Below are 20,171 nucleotides of genomic sequence, written 5' to 3'. Positions count from 1 at the left end.
AAAACCCAACTGTACAAATACTGGATGAGAGGAAATTTGGCTTAGAAGCCATTTCTGTGGGGCGAAAAGTCAGTTATTTTTTGGCTTATAATCTCAATGTGAGCCTCCAACTTCCATTGATAGAAGGCAATTGATTGAAAAAGTATTTGTTATAGCCCCACTAAGTGCCAACTACATTCATTATATTATTTAACTCTTATATTAGTATCTCTCCAATATAGTTATACTTTTTCCTAGTTTACAGATAAAAAACCAAATTAATTTGTTCATCTGTATGCCACTACTAAATGTTAGAACTGCAATTCAAATTTACTTCTCCTAGTGCCAGGTTTGGCATAGACCTCCTGGATCATAATCAGAATTTGCATTTTAACTGGATCCTGAGGGGAACTGTCTGCACAGTAAAACTTGAGAAGCACACCTGCCTCAGGTTAGCATTATAGAGACAAAAAAGTAACATCATTTGGGGAGAAGGCTGGCTGGTTGGCTAGTGGCTTGAGTGGACCTCATGGGATGGCATTATTATTCTTTTTTATTTTATCACATTTGTAAGTAACCATGTCTGCACTGGTTAGATAATATCTGAAAAATCCTAATTTCCGTATGCCAGATTTTAAGATGGAGTGCTAATAAACTGGCAGGTCCAGGAGGCAGAATTAAGTAATGAGAGATTTTAGAAACTGATCCTAAGAAGAAATGAAGAAATCATGAAATTACAACTTTGAGAGACATCTTAGATAAGGTAGGATCATTTTTTTAAAAGTATTTTGGGGCAATGTCTTTAGGAGAAAAGAATGTTAACAGTTCAGTGATTCGTCTTTTCCATTTTTTGTTTCACCAAATATTTATTGAGCACCTACTGTGTATATGGCATTGAAATATGCCTATCATTAAAATATTAAGTAGGATAAGACCAACAAGAGCAGATATATTCTATTTTTTATTTGTTAAAATAAATAAAGACTGCACATGGGTGTTGGTAAGGAGCTAGGCATTAAGATTCCTGTTGTGGGGACTTCCCTGGTGATTCAGTGGTTAAGACTCTGAGCTTTCACTTGCAGGGGGTGCAGGTTTGATCCCTGGTTGGGGAACTAAGATCCTGCATGTCATATAGTGCAGCCAAAATAAATAAATAAAAGATTACTATGTGTGAGTAAGAAAAAGAAAGTGGCTGTCCTAAAGGAGGTAACAATACAGTGATAACGTGGTACATAGTTCACTAAGTGTACAGATAATATTCATTAAGTAAACGTTTGCCGATATTATTTCAGAAACTTTTAAGTAATCTACAGATAATAGACTTGGGGGAAGCTAGTTTAGTTTGAAAGCATCAAGTGGTCAGGAAAGGCCTTTGAGCTAAAGTCTGAGTGACAACATGGCCCTAGCCATATGATGAGCTAATAGAAGAGCATTCCAGGTAAAAGGAAGAGTAGATGCAAAGATTGTGAGGAAGGAGTGAGCCAGGTGTGGTCTAGGATGGTATGAAATGGGGACCATGAGGATGAAAAGGCCAGATGTTCAAAGGCAGATTGTGATTCATGGGTTTTGGAGGACCTTCCTACCAATGGCAACATACAGCAATGAAAGGGAGAGTGAGCCCCTCATCACACATACATTCCCATGCCGGCCAGGTGACTCATCAGGGAAGATACAGAGAAGAATTTTACAAGTAAGACATTGGAGGGGATGTTCTCCAAGTCTTAACCATCCTAAAAATCACATAGGATGGTAAAGAAGTATTTTTGTTCCTTATTGCTATAGCTCTTCCTAGAAAAGAAAACCAATTGCTATTTTGAATTTTTTTTATTTATTTGTTTGTGGTGGTTCTTAGTTGTGGTACATGGGATCTTTAATTGAGGCATGTGAACTCTTAGTTGTGACATGTGGGGTCTTGTTCTCTGACCAGGGATCGAACCCAGGCCTCCTGCATTGGGAGCACAGTCTTAGCCACTGGATCACCAGGGAAGTCCCCCAAAGTTGGTATTTTAAAATGTCTTTATTATTATCTTTATTAGTAGTATTTATCTCTCTCTCCCCATGCCCTCTCATAATTGCAAGTATAAATCAATCCCAGGGTAAATTGTGGCTGCAATTAAAATGGTATATTAGCTTAATCACAAATAAATAGCCCCTCTGCTGTTATCTCAAGATGGAATGTATGTGATTATGGCTAGAGTACCTTTTCTCCTCTGTGCCACTCTAAGCTATGGCGGCAGGCTGAAAAGTAACTGATTGGTTACCATGGTTTCCAAATGGAGGCAATGTAGCATGTAATTATTGCATACAGCTATCATTACTAAATTTTGTATGGCATTTTGATGTAATTTAATAAATAATTTGAGTCATAGCTCTAGAAGGAGGTGCAACTGCTTAAAGGGTAATGTTTTAGGGAAAATTACATAAACTATTTATATACAGCTGTGAGGGGCGCTGAGGAGTAAAATTTGGTACTGGTTCTAATTGCTTTGCTCCTATCACAAGAAAAATTGGATAAATGAGGTTTCAGGTCTGCCGTGATAGGTAAAGTAGTGTTGATTCAGGTAAGAAATGAAGTAAAACCCTTCATTTGGTTTTTAGCATGGTACTTAGTGAATCTTATTTCCCTGGGTTTGTACTTTAACAATGAAATAAAAACGTATGCTTTGTGAAACATATAATAAAGAAGAGAGAGACTTTCAAACCAGTCTCCCATCTCCTCCCTCCCTACAGATTCCAGAGCAAGTTTCCCCAATTTGTCACCGAGTGCTAACTAATTAAGGAGTTGTCACTTTCCTGGCCTTCTCTCAATGCTATGCTCACTACAGCATATAAATGTGGGTGTGAGGGTAATCCTTCATTATATATTCAAGGGAACTGCCAAGTGTTTCCATTTGTATTGTTATCATTTGAAGATAAATCATTCCAATTTATTTTAATAAAAGGCAAACAGATATGTATCTGTGTTAATCTGCTTTATGTCTTTGATAACCTGTGCTCTTGATCGATTTTCCCAATCACTTGCTTTCTGTATTACTGTGTGAGAAAGCCAAAGGCTTAACTAAGTCACAAATTGGTACCAGCACAGGGAAATGGAGAACGACTGATGCACAATTGTTGGTAACTTTTTTATAAACCACATGTCCTTCTGTTATGTTTGTAATTCATCAGGAGCAATCTGGGATACTTGTGGGAATCTTCTCATGGCTTCCCTATCTCCTGAGTTCTTCTCAAGCATATGTATGATGTTATGTGCTCTTTGTGATTCAAGATAATGTTAGAGGTGGGGTACAGAGAAGGACAAGGAAGGGGTATTAGACTCAGTTCCTTCTCAAGTCTACTTGGGGGAAATGAGAAGCACACACAATATAGGCAGCATATTAGTAGAAACACATTAGACATTGTAGTGTAGCTAAGCTGGGTTTAACACCTTCTCTCAGTTTATCTACAGTCCTAATTCACCTCTCTGGACCTCTGTTCTCTTAGATGTCAAATGGGGATACTCAAAGCTGGCTAAGAGTGTACATGCGAGGATCCATCTGATAAAATATTAAATTGGCCAGAAAGTTCATTCTGGTTTTTCCATACACTCTTACCAAAAAACCCAATGAATTTTTTGGCCAACCCAATAGTATGTAAACTTTATAAATACTGTACTTGGCATGGGGAGGGTATTCAATGGACTACAACAAAAATAATGACGTTTGCATGTTTTACAGAGATACTGAGCATTACACACTTGGGTGGGAAAAGGAATTGGAGTGATTGGGGAAGACATGGATGAAGTAGGATTTAAACTTAGACTTGAACAGGTAGGCATGCTTCCAAGGTATGGAAGCAAGGGAAGTATTTTAGGTGAAGGAAATATGTAGCTATCTTCCCAGTTGATTTGTTTCCCTCTCAATTTGACCTTTTTTAAATCTCAGTTGATAGAACTGAACTGTTTTATTTTTAATCTATGTTTGTATTTTCTTATCTGCATGGTCATGTTCAGATTTTTTAATGTAAATTTTCTCTAACATTGATTTTATTTATTTATTTGGCTGTGATTGGTCTTTTTTGGGGGTTCCCAGGTGGTGCTAGTGGTAAAGAACCTGCCTGCCCATGCAGGAGATGTAAGAGATGCAGGTTTGATCTCTGGGTCGAGGTCTTCTTTGGGCCACACAGGCTTTCTCTAGTTTCAGCGAGTGGGAGCTACTCTTCATTGTGGTGCACAGGTTTCTCACTGCAGTGGCTTCTCTTGTTGTGGGGCACAGGCTCTAGGCATGTGGGCTTCAGTAGTTGTAGAACTTGGGCTCAGTAGTATGTGGGCTTAGTTGCTCCTCAGCATGAGGAATGTTCCCAGATCAGGGATCGAAGTCACGTCCCCTGCATTGCAAGGTGGATTTCCAACCACTGGACCACCAGGCAATTTCCAGATTTTGACTGATGAACACATTCACTGTTTCCCAGCAAGTACTGGGTGAAAATATGCTATGGCGCCATCCCCGGGACTGCCAAGAAAGCAATCACAACAGACCAAATGGAAGCAAAATTTGGAAAGTGGAAGTCGTCTGCAACAGGGTTTCTTTGGTCCATTCTTCTCCTAGGGTCCCCCTTCCCCAGTCCTTATAGTTATTCCTTTTATCTAGTAGTAGCTTTCTGTTGTGCCTTGCCTGTGCTCTCCCCCTCTGTTAAAGCAATTTGATAAATGAATCTCATTAAGCCCACATGACTAGCCATAAATGTAATAGCATTCAGGGAGTTTTGGCATTTTCAGAGTCGGGTCAGGAAGACATATCAAACCCTACACAGTAGACCCTGTCTTAGATGATAACTCAGTATGACTTAAAGTATTGTACTGTGGTGAAAATCAACCTCAGCTTTGAATAAGGCAAGTAAGCTAGACATCTGTATTTAAATTGGGGGCAGTGGTTAGTCCAATTAAGAATGGGTATCACATGCAGTGTGTTTTTGAGACAAGAGATCAGTTGAATGGATTCTTCTCTTGGGCTTGGACCTTCCTGGCTATCATATTGGTGGGAGAGGCAGCTCTGCCTGAAGAGGCATGCAAGTGTGTCTTTCCCTGTCCATGTTCCCATATCTACTGAGACATGCTCTGAACAAGAGTGTGTTGCAAGTGGATGGTGCTGAGGCAGACCAATGTGTAAAAAAATCCAGTTTGGAGATCTTCAGTAGACAGTGTAATGCTCGTGCCAGACCTTTTTTCATTGAAAGATAGGTTTCATCAGTTGCTCTGAGCACTGCTATCAAATAGCCTTCAATTTCCAGCTCCTTCAGGAATTGTCACAGTTGTAGAGGACAGTCTTATCTACAGTCACACCCTTTCCTCAGATGGGCTGCATCCATTGACTGATTGACATGAAAATACAAAGGCATAACCACCTTGGCCTACCTTAGGATCACTTTGTGGGGCCATTAGAGCTCCAGAGTTCAAAGTGGATTTGGCTGAGTCTGCCATTTGTCCTGGATTGTAGTTTGACCTCTCTGCCCACTCGTGCTGCCATCCTTCCCTCCCAAAGTGTTGGTACCAAGGATACTCCTTAAATAAACACCACACAGTCACCAAAACCTTATTTCAGAAGGTGATTCCTAAGGAACCCAAATTATACCAAGATCTTTTCTTTTAGGTTAAGTCAGTTCCCCAATCAGTGTAATGTGGGACCCTGGTCTGCCATGAAGATGAAGTTGTATTGGGCTATCAGTCTTGAAGCATGACCAGGCATGGCTTAGAGCCAGTGGGAGCCCTGGTGTCATCCAATACCTTGACCACTTATCCCAGGTGCTATGCAAACAGTTTTATTTTATATATGATCCATTCCATTTAAAGGCTGAATGAAGGCATTGTGTTTTCAGAAATCCTCCAAAGAGCCCATGTTATTCCTAGGAGGTAGAGCTAGCTTTTGCTCTTAGACATTATCACATCAAGGTTGACATAGTTCTCAATCATACAACTTGAAACTGAAAGGAAGAGCCTAGAATTCTGAGGGACTGAGATATATGGTAGATAAGTTTTGTTTGGGGAATAAAAGAAAGATGGGAGTTTATACTGAACATGGAGAAGTATCAAGTTAAGGAGACTTTACAGATTCTTTACAAATAAATCAAAATAGCTGAAGTTTTCATTTAGACTGTGTTTTGTTGTTACTTTCTCTTCTTTCTACCACCCACTCAGAGTTCTTCATCTCCACGAGCTGTACATAGCATTTTTCATAATACATTATATTAATTTCACAGCTATACTTTAAATAGTGGCACAGCTGCAGTTGTCATTGAACAGTGTATGAAATAACCTTGGAGTAGTAACTGTTATTTATTCTTACTGTGGTCGGGTTTAATTGTATGTAGGCTTTGCCTTAACTTATAGAAGACATTTGTATAATCCTCATTAATAACTGTAATTCCAGAAGTTAAAAGTTATAATAAGAGTTTACTTTTTAATAACACCATTCATACTAGTACCTGAAGTATTTGGTGGAAAAGAAAAAGAATTCTAAAGGTCAAAACTTCTGTTATTTGGGTTTTGTGTAGGCTTTTGGATAGAAGGAATTATTCCAAAGTCATCTGGGGATAGAAAAGGGTTTCTCGCTGTTTACTTTAGCTCCCAAGAAGATTGCCTTCATTAGAACAGGAAAGAACTGCATGTCAGGGTTGGTGGGGTAAGAGTAATCTTGCATGTGTCTAAACTATTCTTGAAGTCATTGCAAGACTATATTTTAAGCTATCTATCAGTGGTGTGCTGGAGCTGCTTCCTACCACCTTGAGAGAGTTGACTTGGGCACATTTGTTCTCAATGCTGTGTCCAGGAACATCATATTGGTAGCAAAATTAGCTGTGGCAGGAGTATTTACACCAATGCAAAAGTGCAAAGAATCAGGACTTGCCCCATTCTATCCCAGGGGAACCCATTGTTAAACAGTACCAGTGTATTACTGCCATCCATTCATCTCCTTCACAGTATAAATTACAGTCTTATATGGAGAATTTCTAAAAGACATAGTATAGAAAATTCAGAAGAATGGGCAACTACAACCTTTCTAAAGTTCAAATGCATCCAGAGCCTGGCATCTTGGTGAGCGCTGGATGAAGTCACAAGTTCTGGGTAATTTCAGAAAGGTAACTCTCTTGCATCTTTTCCTAGACTCAGATCCAACATGTTCCAACATGAAGGCCTCCTTTTAGGTGTTTTCTATGGCCCAGATTTATATTCACTCTAAGAAAGAAAACCATATTCTCAGGGGGCTGAGGTGACTTCCCTTTGCTTTTGAGTTTTAAGATATTGTACCTGAACTGAACAAGAACAACCTGATTGATACATGTTGATGCTCACTTGAATTTTGGCAGAAATCATTTATTTAGCCCTAAGGATTCAGGGCTGAGCCAGAGGGTGATGAAGGGGTATCCAATAGTTGGGGGATAGGAAGAGCCGTGATGTGATGTGTCAATTCAGAAAGGTGGTCGGAAATCTGGAAATTCCACCTCTATTCCATGAATCCATCCTCTTTCTGTGCTCAGGGTGGATGATGTCTAGCATTATAATAAGACATATCAGAACACATTAAACTTTGCAGGTAATACAGCCACAGTTTATATATAAAATGTGAAAAGTTCCATGCATTTAAGCTTTGATATTACATCTGACAGGTTTATAGTCAATTTATGCCCTCCATATTGCTCCTCATAGAGCCCTTAATAGTTCTTTACATTAATACATATGATTACATCCATACAGACAGCCCAAATTATTATTAAAAAATTATAAATTTGACAATGTTGTTGATTGTAATATTGACAGTATTGTACTATACAAAACAAATGAAAGCTTGCAGTAATAGTAAATAACATAATAACACACACATAGAAAACTATTAAACAATGGCTAAAGGGGGCAAGATCACAGAAAATTCCTCCTGAAGCTTTATTAACTACACAGAAAAAGCAATTTGTTTGTCCAAAACAGGGTCAAAAATAAATAAGCAGAAACCAGGCAAGGAAACTAACATATGAGTTTATGAAATCAACTTAAAAAGTGGTGTTTAGTTGAAAAATCATGTTCTAGTGCAGAAAAGAACACTTAGCAAAGGAGGATTCAGTAAAATCATAAGAATCCCCCTTGATACCACTGAATTTGGAGGAAAACATTGTAAGGGTATAAATAAACAGTACTGGGAGAAATAAATCTTTGTGACAACATGCTCTTACATTCAAGGGCAAGAAGACTGCAAATCTTGTTTTCCAAGGAAAAGTGCAAAGTTCAGAAAACAATTTGGATACACTAGGCCTTGGTACAGGATTTCAGAAGAGAAGGAGGAACTTAAATTTCTCAACAAGTATTTCATAAAGTTGAAGCCAAATGTTGACTCCTCCTCCACTCCCCATAACTCAGGCAAGAAGTGAAGTGCTCAAACTGAAGCTTAGAAGAATAGGAAAAAAGAATCTCAAATAAATTGTGAATGGTATCCAGGGGAATTGACTCACATGTATATCTGAACAGACAAAATGTGAAATACACCAAGTATAATACAGATGAAATAAAGTAAAATATCAGCTGTGATAATATAGTGGAACAAAAACAGAAAAGAAATGAAAGAGGGAAATAATGAGTGCAAATTGTAAAAGGAAAACCAAAGGAACCCAATCTTGAGGGAAAAAAAAAAAAACTAAACTAAAATAAAGGTGAAAGTATTTCAAAATTCTTCATGCTATGGAAGAATTTACAAAGAATATTGACCAAGTACAAGCAGAGCAGAAGGATCAGAAGATGAATAAGATGCCAAAAAAGATTGAGTAAGCAAATTGAGAACAAAGATATCACATTCCTAGCTTATAAATAAATGAGAAAGATTCAGCATAAAAGGAAATTATAGTATAAAATCTAGATAAGAAAAATATTTAGACATAGAATAGAGGAAAATCACAAATAAAGACAAAAACTAAAACTTAAAGGAGTGTACCTCATAGCAAGAAAAATTATTTGGAATCAATGAAACTTGAGACATTCTGGTTAACCCATTGTACTGAAGGATAAAGACGCAATTCTTAAAGAGTCACAATTCTGCATATACTCAGGCAGAAAAATTAATTCACAGGTAGAAAAAATCAAGGCAGTCTCATAGTCCTTCATGGTAATATTTAATGCCTTGAGACAATGGTGAGATTCCTGAAATTTCCAAGAGAAAAGAAAGTGGAACCTAAGAATACGACACATAGCCAGGTAATTATTTTAAAAATTGCTAATAGCCACTCCCAGACTGGAAAGAACTTGAGAAGTTCTTAGACATCAAAACAAAAACTTGCAGAAATAGTATACAAAAATTAGATTACATATCTTAGGGATTAGGCCTGCAGATGGAATGCTTAGGGGCAGTGGGAAGAGAGAAGTGTTAAGTCTGATAACCACCTTACCTTTCATAGTATCTGGTCACATCTAAAATTGAAGCAGGTACATGAAAAAATAATGATTCCAAATGTCAAACGTTTTCTAATTTTTTTCCCTAATATTTTCAAGTTTGGCACTATTGACATCTTCTGCTGGGTGATTCTTGGTTGTGGGGCTCTCTTTTGCCCTGTAGCATGTTTAGCAGCCTCCTTGGCTTCTACCCACTAGATGCCAGTAAGACCTAGTTGTGATGTCCAGCAATGTTGTCAGAATGTTGTCAGATGTTCCCTAGGGGGCAAAATTTCTTCTATTTGAGAACTATTGCATTAGGTGGGTCTTTTAGAAAGAAAGATTTTTGTGACAAAGGAACAATTATACTCAGCATTTCCTTGAGATTCACTTTTGTCCTGTTATATTTTAGTGGAATTAAATTTAGTTTAGTATTTCAAAAAAGTAGCTTATTGTATATATGAATCTTTTGTTAAAGTAATTTTGACTCCTTATCTATGGCTATCAAGCAATCATTTATTATCTCTTTTTTCAACTTTTTGCTTTATATTAGAGTATAGTTGATTAACTTTACTAGCATGTGAGATGAGTGCAATTGTGCGGTAGTTTGAGCATTCTTTGGCATTGCCTTTCTTTGGGATTGGAATGAAAACTGACCTTTTCCAGTCCTGTGGCCACTGCTGGGTTTTCCAAATTTGCTGGCATATTGAGTGCAGCACTTTCACAGCATCATCTTTCAGGATTTGAAATAGCTCCACTGGAATTCCATCACCTCCACTAGCTTTGTTCGTAGTGATGCTTTCCAAGGCCCACTTGACTTCACATTCCAGGATGTCTGGCTCTAGGTGAGTGATCACACCATCATGATTATCTTGGTCGTGGAGATCTTTTTTGAACAGTTCTTCTGTGTATTCTTGCTACCTCTTCTTAATATCTTCTGCTTCTGTTAGGAGATCAGTCCTGGGTGTTCTTTGGAAGGAATGATGCTGAAGCTGAAACTCCAGTACTTTGGCTACCTCATGCGAAGAGCTGACTCATTGGACAAGACTCTGATGCTGGGAGGGATTGGGGGCAGGAGGAGAAGGGGACGACAGAGGATGAGATGGCTGGATGGCATCACTGACTCGATGGACATGAGTTTGAGTGAACTCTGGGAGTTGGTGATGGACAGGGAGGCCTGGTGTGCTGCAATACATGGGGTCGCAAAGAGTTGGACACGACTGAGCGACTGAATCGAACCGGACTGATAGTTGATTAACAGTGTTGTGTTAGTTTCAGGTGTACTATTTATCTCTCTTTGTATCCATGTATGTGTACAAGGAGATGCTCATAAATGATGAGACTAGTTATCTGGGTGATGACATTTTAGTTTAATTGCTTATTAAAGCATTGCTTGGTTTTTAAATGTTAGCAAAATACATGTTTTGGTTAAAAAAATTATTACTTTAAAAATTTTATAGATATACTTCATTTTATAATTCATTTATTTATAACAAGGCCTTGTCATAAAGTCTTAAAAATATTTATAACTTTTAATGCAGTCTACTTTGTACAAATCAGCTGAATAGAATAATTGAAAAATGTGTTAAGCAATTGTAATATAAAACTCTCAAAATAGCCCAAATGACCTATTAGTAGAAATCAACCTAATAAATTATGATACAGCCTATGCAATCAAATTATAATCACCTGTTAGTAATAAGATTGTGCATGACTACTTATTACTAATGTTATATTATGTGGCAAAAGGTTTTCAAATGTCCTTACTATATTATTCCTAGTTTATAGAACAAGACTGCCACTAGGCACATCAGGGTTTTTATCTTAAGGTGACATGTGGCTTTTATTCATTATTTTTAATATTTCAGTTTTCTACTTTGAAAACTTTTAATGAATTATTTGTAGTAAGAAATATTATAAAATAGTTTTAATCTCAAAATGAAGGTGGTGCCATAGATATCCAGGCTCTCCAGGTACCCTTGACTCCCTGTAGTCAAATGTTACCCTCAATTTCCTTCTAACCTTCTTTGCTCAAGATGTTACATGGGAATGGACATTAGACAGGTTGAATTTACAGGAATGAATGTTCGTAATTTGTTTTGGACCAAAAAACTGCATGACAATCCAATATAACAGGACAGACCCTGAGAATAACTCCTTAGGAAGAATAGCAACATCAGAGTTCAAAGGAAGAAAAGGTAAGTGAAAACATTTCAATACCTCGGTTACAGTTGTGGAAGAGGGACAAGGACAGGACTAACCAGGAGAGGAGGGATGGGTTTGGGGGTGAGTGTGAGAAACCATATGTGTTGAGAAACCATATGTAAGCATTTTTCTGCTTCTTCACCTTGCATCTGGGTGTCAGTGCATGTACAGATCATTGGTGTGCAGAACCCTACAAAGAATGTAGTAAAGCACTCAGCTCCAGTCCTCATGGAGCCCTATGCACATCAGAGATGCCTCATAGAATTTCTGGAGCATTTTTTTTCCTTAAAATATTTATCTTAAGATATTTTACAAATGAATCTTATTTTTTTATTATTTATATAGTAAATATGCATATATACAATCATATGCATATGGTCACTTGTAATTAATCTATTGGCAATTATAAACCATCACTCTTCAACTTAATAATTTCTATAACTGAGATCATTACAAAGTATATGTCATTAAATCAGTATTTGTGAACCTTACATTTATATTTATATAATTAAAAAGAAAACAAGACATGGGAACTGTGAAACATGAGTTCTGTACTTGAAATTGCTACTATTATTCATGAAGTAGTGATTTCTTTATCAAAATAAAAAGATTGACTTCGTTCCTTTCAGTTTTAAGAATGAAAAAATTAGTGTAGGGAAAGCACATTACATACTTGTGGTGGTGTAGTCAATAGTAGAGTTTATAGTAGAAATTAAATATTCTGATTTGTGGCCAAGAATGTGGACCACCAAATGTGTATCTCTTTCACAAATGCAAAGTACCATAACGTTTTTTTCTTTATTCTGTATCTTAGTTCAGTATTGATTCCCTTTGCCCTCATCTTCCAGGAAAGTCATTACGAGCATTATAGTCAACTATACAGTGAATGGAGGAGGGCATGGCAACCCACTCCAGTATTCTTGCTTGGAGAATCCCATGGACAGAGGAGACTGGTGGGTACAATCCATGGGTTGCAGAAGGGTCGGACACGACTGAAGCGACTTAACACACACACATAGAGTGAAAACTCATGTTTGTCTGGAAAGTTGGTGCCTACCTAGACACTCTGTGTTCATAACTATTTCTGGGTAAGAGTTGTGACCAGAAAAGGTACCTGCAATTCAGTGTCAGAGGCATGGACAGTAGAGTTTGACCTAGCAGAATGCCCATGGTCAACCTTCTAAGACCCTCTGAATAGTGAAACTATGGAAATAAAAGCTCTCAAATTAAATGGAAAAATGTCAGCATGTAAGAAAAGCTGTATTCATTTTATATTATTTTTTCAAGGCTCTGTTTATGTAATGATCCAGTTATGTTAGTTGCCTTAGAGAACATAAGAACATAATACTGTGAAGCAAGCTGAAATTATAGTTACTGGTATTTCTGTGCTAACCCTCCCAGACTTCATTTACCCATTGACATTAGATCATCCTGGTTATTTGTAAGTTGCTGTTAAGTCTCTATTGCAGAATTTCTGATCTGAAATTAAGAAAAATAACAAAGTGCTAATTCTCACTAACCAACCATGGATTGTGTTTTGAGTATTGCCTTTGCATTCTTTGAGCATTTTATTTTTACATTAATTTATTTATTTTAATTGGAGGCTAATTATTTTACAATATTGTAGTGGCTTTTGCCATACATTGACATGAATAAGTCATGGGTGTACATGTGTCCCCCATCCTGAACCCCCATCCCACATCCCTCCCCACCCCATCCTTCAGGGTCATCCCAGTACACCGGCCCTGAGTGCCCTGTCTCATGCATCAAACCTGGACTGGTGATCTATTTCACATATGGTAATATACATGTTTCAATGCTATTCTCTCAAATCATCCCACCTTCGCCTTCTCCCACAGAGTCCAAAAGTCTAGGGTCATCATTACCATCTTTCTAAATTTCATATATATGTGTTAATATTACTGTATTGGTGTTTTTCTTTCTGAAATACTTCACTATGTATAATAGGCTGCAATTTCATGCACCTCATTAGAACTGATTCAAATGCATTCTTTTTACTCCATTGTGTATATGTACCACTGCTTTCTTATCCATTCGTCTGCCGATGGACATCGAGGTTGCTTCCATGTCCTGGCTATTGTAAACAGTGCTGCGATGAACACTGGAGTGCACGTGTCTCTTTCAAGTCTGGTTTCCTCAGTGTGTATGCCCAGCAGTGGGACTGCTTGGTCATATGGCAGTTCTAATTCCAGTTTTTTAAGGAATCTCCACACTGTTCTCCATAGTGGCTGTACTAGTTTGCATTCCCACCAACAGTGTAAGAGGGTTCCCTTTTCTCCACACCCTCTCTAGCATTTATTGTTTGTAGACTTTTTGATGGCAGCCATTCTGACCTGCGTGAGATGGTACCTCATTGTGGTTTTGATTTGCATTACTCTGATAATGAGTGATGTTGAGCATCTTTTCGCATGTTTGTTAGCCATCTGTATGTCTTCTTTGGAGAAATGTCTGTTTAGTTCTTTGGCCCATTTTTTGATTGGGTCGTTTGTTTTCTGGAATTGAGCTGCATGAGCTGCTTGTATATTTTTGAGATTAATTTTTTATCAGTTGATTCATTTGCTATTATTTTCTCCCATTTTGAAGGCTGTCTTTTCACCTTGCTTATAGTTTCCTTCATTGTGCAAAAGCTGTTAAGTTTAATTAGGTCCCATTTGTTTATTTTTGCTTTTATTTCCATTACTCTGGGAGGTGGGTCATAGAGGATCCTGCTGTGATTTATGTCTGAGTGTTTTGCCTATGTTTTCCTCTAGGAGTTTTATAGTTTCTGGTCTTACGTTTAGATATTTAATCCATTTTGAGTTTACGGTTATGTATGGTGTTAGAAAGTGTTCTAGTTTCATTCTTTTACAAGTGGTTGACCAGTTTCCCCAGCACCACTTGTTAAAGAGATTGTCTTTTCTCCATTGTACATTCTTGCCTCCTCTGTCAAAGATAAGGTGTTCATAGGTGCGTGAAAATATCTCTGGGCTTTCTAGTTTGTTCCATTGATCTATATTTCTGTCTTTGTGCCAGCACCATAGTGTCTTAATGACTGTAGCTTTGTTGTATAGTCTGAAGTCAGGTAGGTTGATTCCTCCAGTTCCATTCTTCTTTCTCAAGATTGCTTTGGCTATTCAAGGTTTTTTGTATTTCCATACACATTGTCAAATTATTTGTTCTATCTTTGAAAAATACCATTGGTAGCTTGATAGGGATTGCATTGAATCTATAGATTGCTTTGGGTAGTATACTCATTTTCACTATATTGACTCTTCTGATTCATGAACATGGTATATTTCTCCATCTATTTGTGTCCTCTTTGATTTCTTTCATCAGTGTTTTATAGTTTTCTATATATAGGTCATTTCCTTATGGATATTTATTCCTAAGTATTTTATTCTTTTCATTACAATTGTGAATGGAATTGTTTCCTTAATTTATCTGTTTTCTCATTTTTAGTGTATAGGAATGCAAGGAATTTCTCTGTTAATTTTATGTCCTGCAACTTTACTATATTGATTAGCTCTAGCAATTTTCTGGTGGTGCCTTTAGGGTTTTCTATGAAGAGGATCATGTCATCTGCAAACAGTGAGAGTTGTACTTCTTCTTTTCCAATCTGGATTCCTTTTATTTCTTTTTCTTCTCTGCTTGCTGTGGTTAAAACTTCCAAAATTATGTTGAGTAGTAGTGGTTAGAGTGGGCACCCTTGCCTTGTTCCTGACTTTAGGGGAAATGCTTTCAATTTTTCACCATTGAGGATAATGTTTGCTGTGGGTTTATCATATATGGCTTTTATTATGTTGAGATATATTCCTTCTATGCCTGCTTTCTGGAGGGTTTTTATCATAAATGGATGTTGAATTTTATCAAAGTCTTTCTCTGCATCTGTTGAGATAATCATATGGATTTTATCTTTCAGTTTGTGATGTGGTGTATATTTGCAAATATTGAAGAATCCTTTCTTCCCTGGGATAAAGCCCACTTGGTCATGATGTATGACCTTTTTAATATGTTGTTGGATTCTGCTTGTTAGAATGTTGTTAAGGATTTTTGCATCTATGTTCATCAGTGATATTGGCATGTAGTTTTCTTTTTTTGTGGCATCTTTGTCTGGTTTTGGTATTAGGGTGATGGTGACCTCATAGAATGAGTTTGGAAGTTTACCTTCCTCTGCAATTTTCTGGAAGAGTTTGAGTAGGATAGGTGTTAGCTCTTCTCTAAATTTTTGGTAGAATTCAGCTGAAGCCATCTTGTCCTGGGCTTTTGTTTGTTGGAAAATTTCTGATTACAGTATTGATTTCTGTGCTTGTGATGGGTCTGTTAAAATTTTATGTTTCTTCCTGGTTCAATTTTGGAAGGTTATACTTTTCTAAGAATTTGTCCATTTCTTCCAAGTTGTCCATTTTATTGGCATATAGTTGCTGATAGTAGTCTCTTATGATCCTTTGTATTTCTGTGTTGTCTGTTGTGATTTCTCCATTTTCATTTCTAATTTTGTTGATTTGATTCTTCTCCCTTTGTTTCTTGATGATTCTGGCTAATCGTTTGTCTATTTATTTTCTCAGAGAACCAGCTTTTAGTTTTGTTGCTGTTTGCTATAGTCTCCTTTGTTTCTTTTTCATTTATTTCTGCCCTAATTTTTATGACTTCTTTCCTTCTATTAACCCTGGGGTTCTTCAGCTCTTCTTTTTCTAGTTGCTTTAGGTGTAGAGTTAGGTTATATATTTGATTTTTCTTTTGTTTCTTGAGGTAAGCTTGTATTGCTATGAACCATCCCCTTAGGACTGCTTTTACTGAATCCCATAGGTTTTGGGTTGTTGTGTTTTCATTTTCATTCATTTCTATGCATGTTTTGATTTCTTTTTTGATTTGTTCTCAGATTTATTGGTTATCCAGAAGCATGTTGTTTAGCCTCAATATATTTGTATTTTTTTTTCCTATAGTTGACATCTAATCTTACTGCATTGTGATCAGAAAAGATACTTGGAATGATTTCAATTTTTTTGAATTTACCAAGGCTAGATTTATAGCCCAGGATGTGGTTTATCTTGGAGAAGTTTCTGTGTGCACTTGAGAAAAAGGTGAAATTCATTGCTTTGGGGTGAAAGGTCCTATAGATATCAATTAGGTCTAACTGGTCCATCGTATCATTTAAAGTTTGTGTTTCCTTGCTAATTTTCTGTTTAGTTGATCTATCCATAGGTGTGAGTGGGGTATTAAAGTCTCCCACTATTATTGTGTTATTGTTAATTTCCCCTTTCATACTTTTTAGCATTTTCCTTACATATTGTGGTGCTCCTATGTTGGGTGCATATAAATTTATAGTTGTTATATCTTCTTCTTGGATTGATCCTTTGATCATTATGTAGTGTCCTTCTTTGTCTCTTTTCATGGCCTTTATTTCAAAGTCTATTTCATCTGATATGAGTATTGCTACTCCTGCTTTCTTTTGGTCTCCATTTGTGTGAAATATCTTTTTCAGCCCTTCACTTTCAGTCTGTATGTGTCCCTTATTTTGATGTGGGTTTCTTGTAGATAGCATATATAAGGGTGTTGTTTCTGTATCCATTCAGCAGTCTTTGTCCTTTGGTTGGGGCATTCAACCAATTTACATTTAGGGTAATTATTGATAATAGTATGATCCCGTTGCCATTTACTTTGTTGTTTTGGGTTTGGGTTTATACACCTTTTCTGTGTTTCCTGTGTAGAGAAGATCCTTTAGCATTTGTTGAAGAGCTGGTTTGGTAGTGCTGAATTCTCTGAGCTTTTGCTTGTCTGTAAAGCTTTTGATTTCTCCTTCAAATGGCAACCCACTCCAGTACTCTTGCATTGAAAATCCCATGGACGGAGGAGCTTGGTGCAGGCTACTGTCCACGGGGTCGCAGAGAGTCGGGTATGACTGAGCAACTTCACTTTCTTTCTTTCACTTTCATATTTGAATGAGATCCTTGCTGGGTACAGTAATCTGGGTTGTAGGTTTTCCTCTTTCATCACTTTAAGTATGCCCTGCCATTCTCTTCTGACCTGGAGAGTTTCTGTCAAAAGATCAGCTGTTATCTTTATGGAAACCCCCTTGTGTGTTATTTGTTGCTTTTTCCTTGTTGCTTTTAATATTTGTTCTTTGTGTTTGATCTTCGTTAATTTGATTAATATGTGTCTTGGGGTGTTTCACCTAGGGTTTATCCTGTTTGGGACTCTCTGGGTTTCTTGGACTTGGGTGGCTATTTCCTTTCCCATTTTAGGGAAGTTTTCAACTTTTATCTCCTCAAGTATTTTCTCATGGTCTTTCTTTTTGTGTTCTTCTTCTAGACTCCTATGGTTTGAATGTTGGGACGTTTAACATTGTCCCAGATGTCTCTGAGGTTGTCCTCATTTCTTTTAATTCTTTTTTCTTTTTACCTCTGTGCTTCTTTTATTTCCAGCATTCTATCTTCCACCTCACTTATCCCATCTTCTGCCTCAGTTATTCTACTGTTTATTGCCTCCAGAGTGCTTTTGATCTCAGTTATTTAAATATTCATTATTGATTGACTCTTTTTTATTTCTTCTATCTTAAACATTTTTTTTTTGCATCTTCTCAATCCTTGTCTCTAGTCTATTTATCTGTAACTCCATTTTGTTTTCAAGATTCTGGATCATCTTTACTATCATTATTCTGATTTCCTTTTCAGGTAGACTCTGTATCTCCTCCTCTTTTGTTTGGTTTTGTGGGCCTTTATCATGTTCTTTTACCTGCTGAATATTTCTCTGCCTTTTCATTTTGTTTAGATTGCTGTGTTTGGGTTGGCCTTTCTGTATGTTGGAAGTTTGTAGTTCCTCTTTATTGTGGAGGTTCCTCGCTGTGGGTGGGGTTGGACGAGTGGCTTGTCAAGGTTTCCTGGTTAGGGAAGCTTGCATCTGTGTTCTGGTGGGTGGAGCTCGATCTTTTCTCTCTGGAGTGCAATGAAGTGTCCAGTAGTGAGTTTTGAGGTGTCTATGGGTTTGGTGTGACTTTGGGCAGCCTGTATTTTAATGCTTAGGGTTATGTTCCTGTATTGCTGGAGAAATTGCATGGTATATCTTGCTCTGAAACTTGTTGGCTCTTGGGTGGAGGTTGGTTTCAGTGTAGGTATGGAGGCTTTTGGATGAGCTTTTGTCTATTAATGTGCCCTGGAGTCAGGAGTTCTCTGGTGTTCTCAGGTTTTGGGCTTAAGCCTCCTGCCTCTGGCTTTCAGTCTTATTCTTACAGTGGCCTCAAGACTTCTCCATCCATACAGCACTGATGATAAAATATCTAGGTTAATGGTGAAAAGATTCTCCACAGTGAGGGACACCCAGAGAGGCTCACATATAATCAGAGTTATATGGAGAAGTTATGTGATTAACTCATATAATCCAGAGTTTAATGGAGAAGAGAAGAGGGAGGAGGGAGATAGAGGTGACCAGGAGGAGAAGAGGGGCAGTCAAAAGGGGAGAGACCAATCTAGCTGGTAATCAGTTCCCTAAGTGTTCTCCACACCCCAGAACACCCAGAGAGATTCACAGAGTTAAGTAGAGAAGAGAAGGGGGAGGGAGGAAATAGAGGTAACGTGGGGGAGAAAAGGGAGAGTCAAAAGGGGAGACAGCAATCAAGCCAGTTATCACACCCCTTGGTAAAAATGGGTACTGAAGATTAGATTCTTAAAGGTACAAAAATGATAACAAATACCAAAAAGCAAAGATTAAAAGTCTAGAGTAGAGGTTAGACTCTCAAAAATACAATATTGAAAATACAAAATGAAATCAGTCACAAAAACTATAAGAAATATATATGTGAAATTTGCTTTAAAAACAGGGTCTTGTTTTGCAAGGTAATAGTAGGTTATAAACAGAGAAAGCAATGGCAACCCACTCCAGTACTCTTGTTTGGAAAATCCCATGGACAGAGGAGCCTGGTAGGCTGCAGTCCATGGGGTCATGAAGAGTCAGACACTACTGAGCGACTTCACTTTCACTTTTCACTTTCATGCATTGGAGAAGGAAATGGCATCCCACTCCAATGTTCTTGCCTGGAGAATCCCAGGGACGGCAGAGCCTGGTGGGCTGCCATCTATGGAGTCGCACGGAGTCGGACATGATTGAGTCTACTTAGCAGCAGCAGCAGCAGCAGTAGGTTATAAAAATGAAAATTAATGGAGTAATAAAGAACTTAAAAATGAAAGAAATTTAAAAATCATAATAGTAAAAATGTATCTAGAAATTTCTCTGGAGCTGTTGAGGGCAGTGTGGGGTCAGTTTCAGATAGTTCCTTATTCCAGCTTATATTTCTTCTCAAGGTCTATAGGCCCCTTCCAATGCTTAGTCAATGCTAACTACAGGATTTTAATCTGTTGCACCTGTTACTTCCAGAGTGGCTCGCTCTTCTTTGTTTATTTTGGCTTCGTCTGTTTGCAACCTCTTCCGTGTCTAATTTCTGCCCTGAAACAAGAGGGCAAAGGTGGTCACTTATTTAGGCTCACTTGTTCAGTTGTGCTGTGGGAAGGGAGGAACACTGCAAATAAATATCACTGGTGTGTTTGGGGAGTGCTCACAGTGTATGGACCACACTGGGTTTGACCTAGCTCATGGCACCTGTGCTTTCCAA

General features: G+C 37.7%; 1 long non-coding RNA gene across 1 annotated transcript; it reads left to right on the top strand.

The window, feature by feature from the left end:
• The first annotated feature begins 482 nt into the window (after positions 1 to 482).
• Positions 483 to 2,936, top strand: LOC123332047. Its single transcript, XR_006548894.1, has 2 exons — positions 483 to 742; positions 2,710 to 2,936. It is a non-coding gene; the product is annotated as an uncharacterized LOC123332047 (long non-coding RNA).
• The last annotated feature ends 17,235 nt before the right edge of the window (positions 2,937 to 20,171 follow it).

The sequence above is a fragment of the Bubalus bubalis genome, chromosome X (genome assembly GCF_019923935.1).
Source record: "Bubalus bubalis isolate 160015118507 breed Murrah chromosome X, NDDB_SH_1, whole genome shotgun sequence".
In the NCBI taxonomy this organism is placed as follows: Eukaryota; Metazoa; Chordata; class Mammalia; order Artiodactyla; family Bovidae; genus Bubalus; species Bubalus bubalis.
Note: the sequence above shows the minus strand (reverse complement) of the source record. Positions and strands in the feature narration are given on the sequence as shown.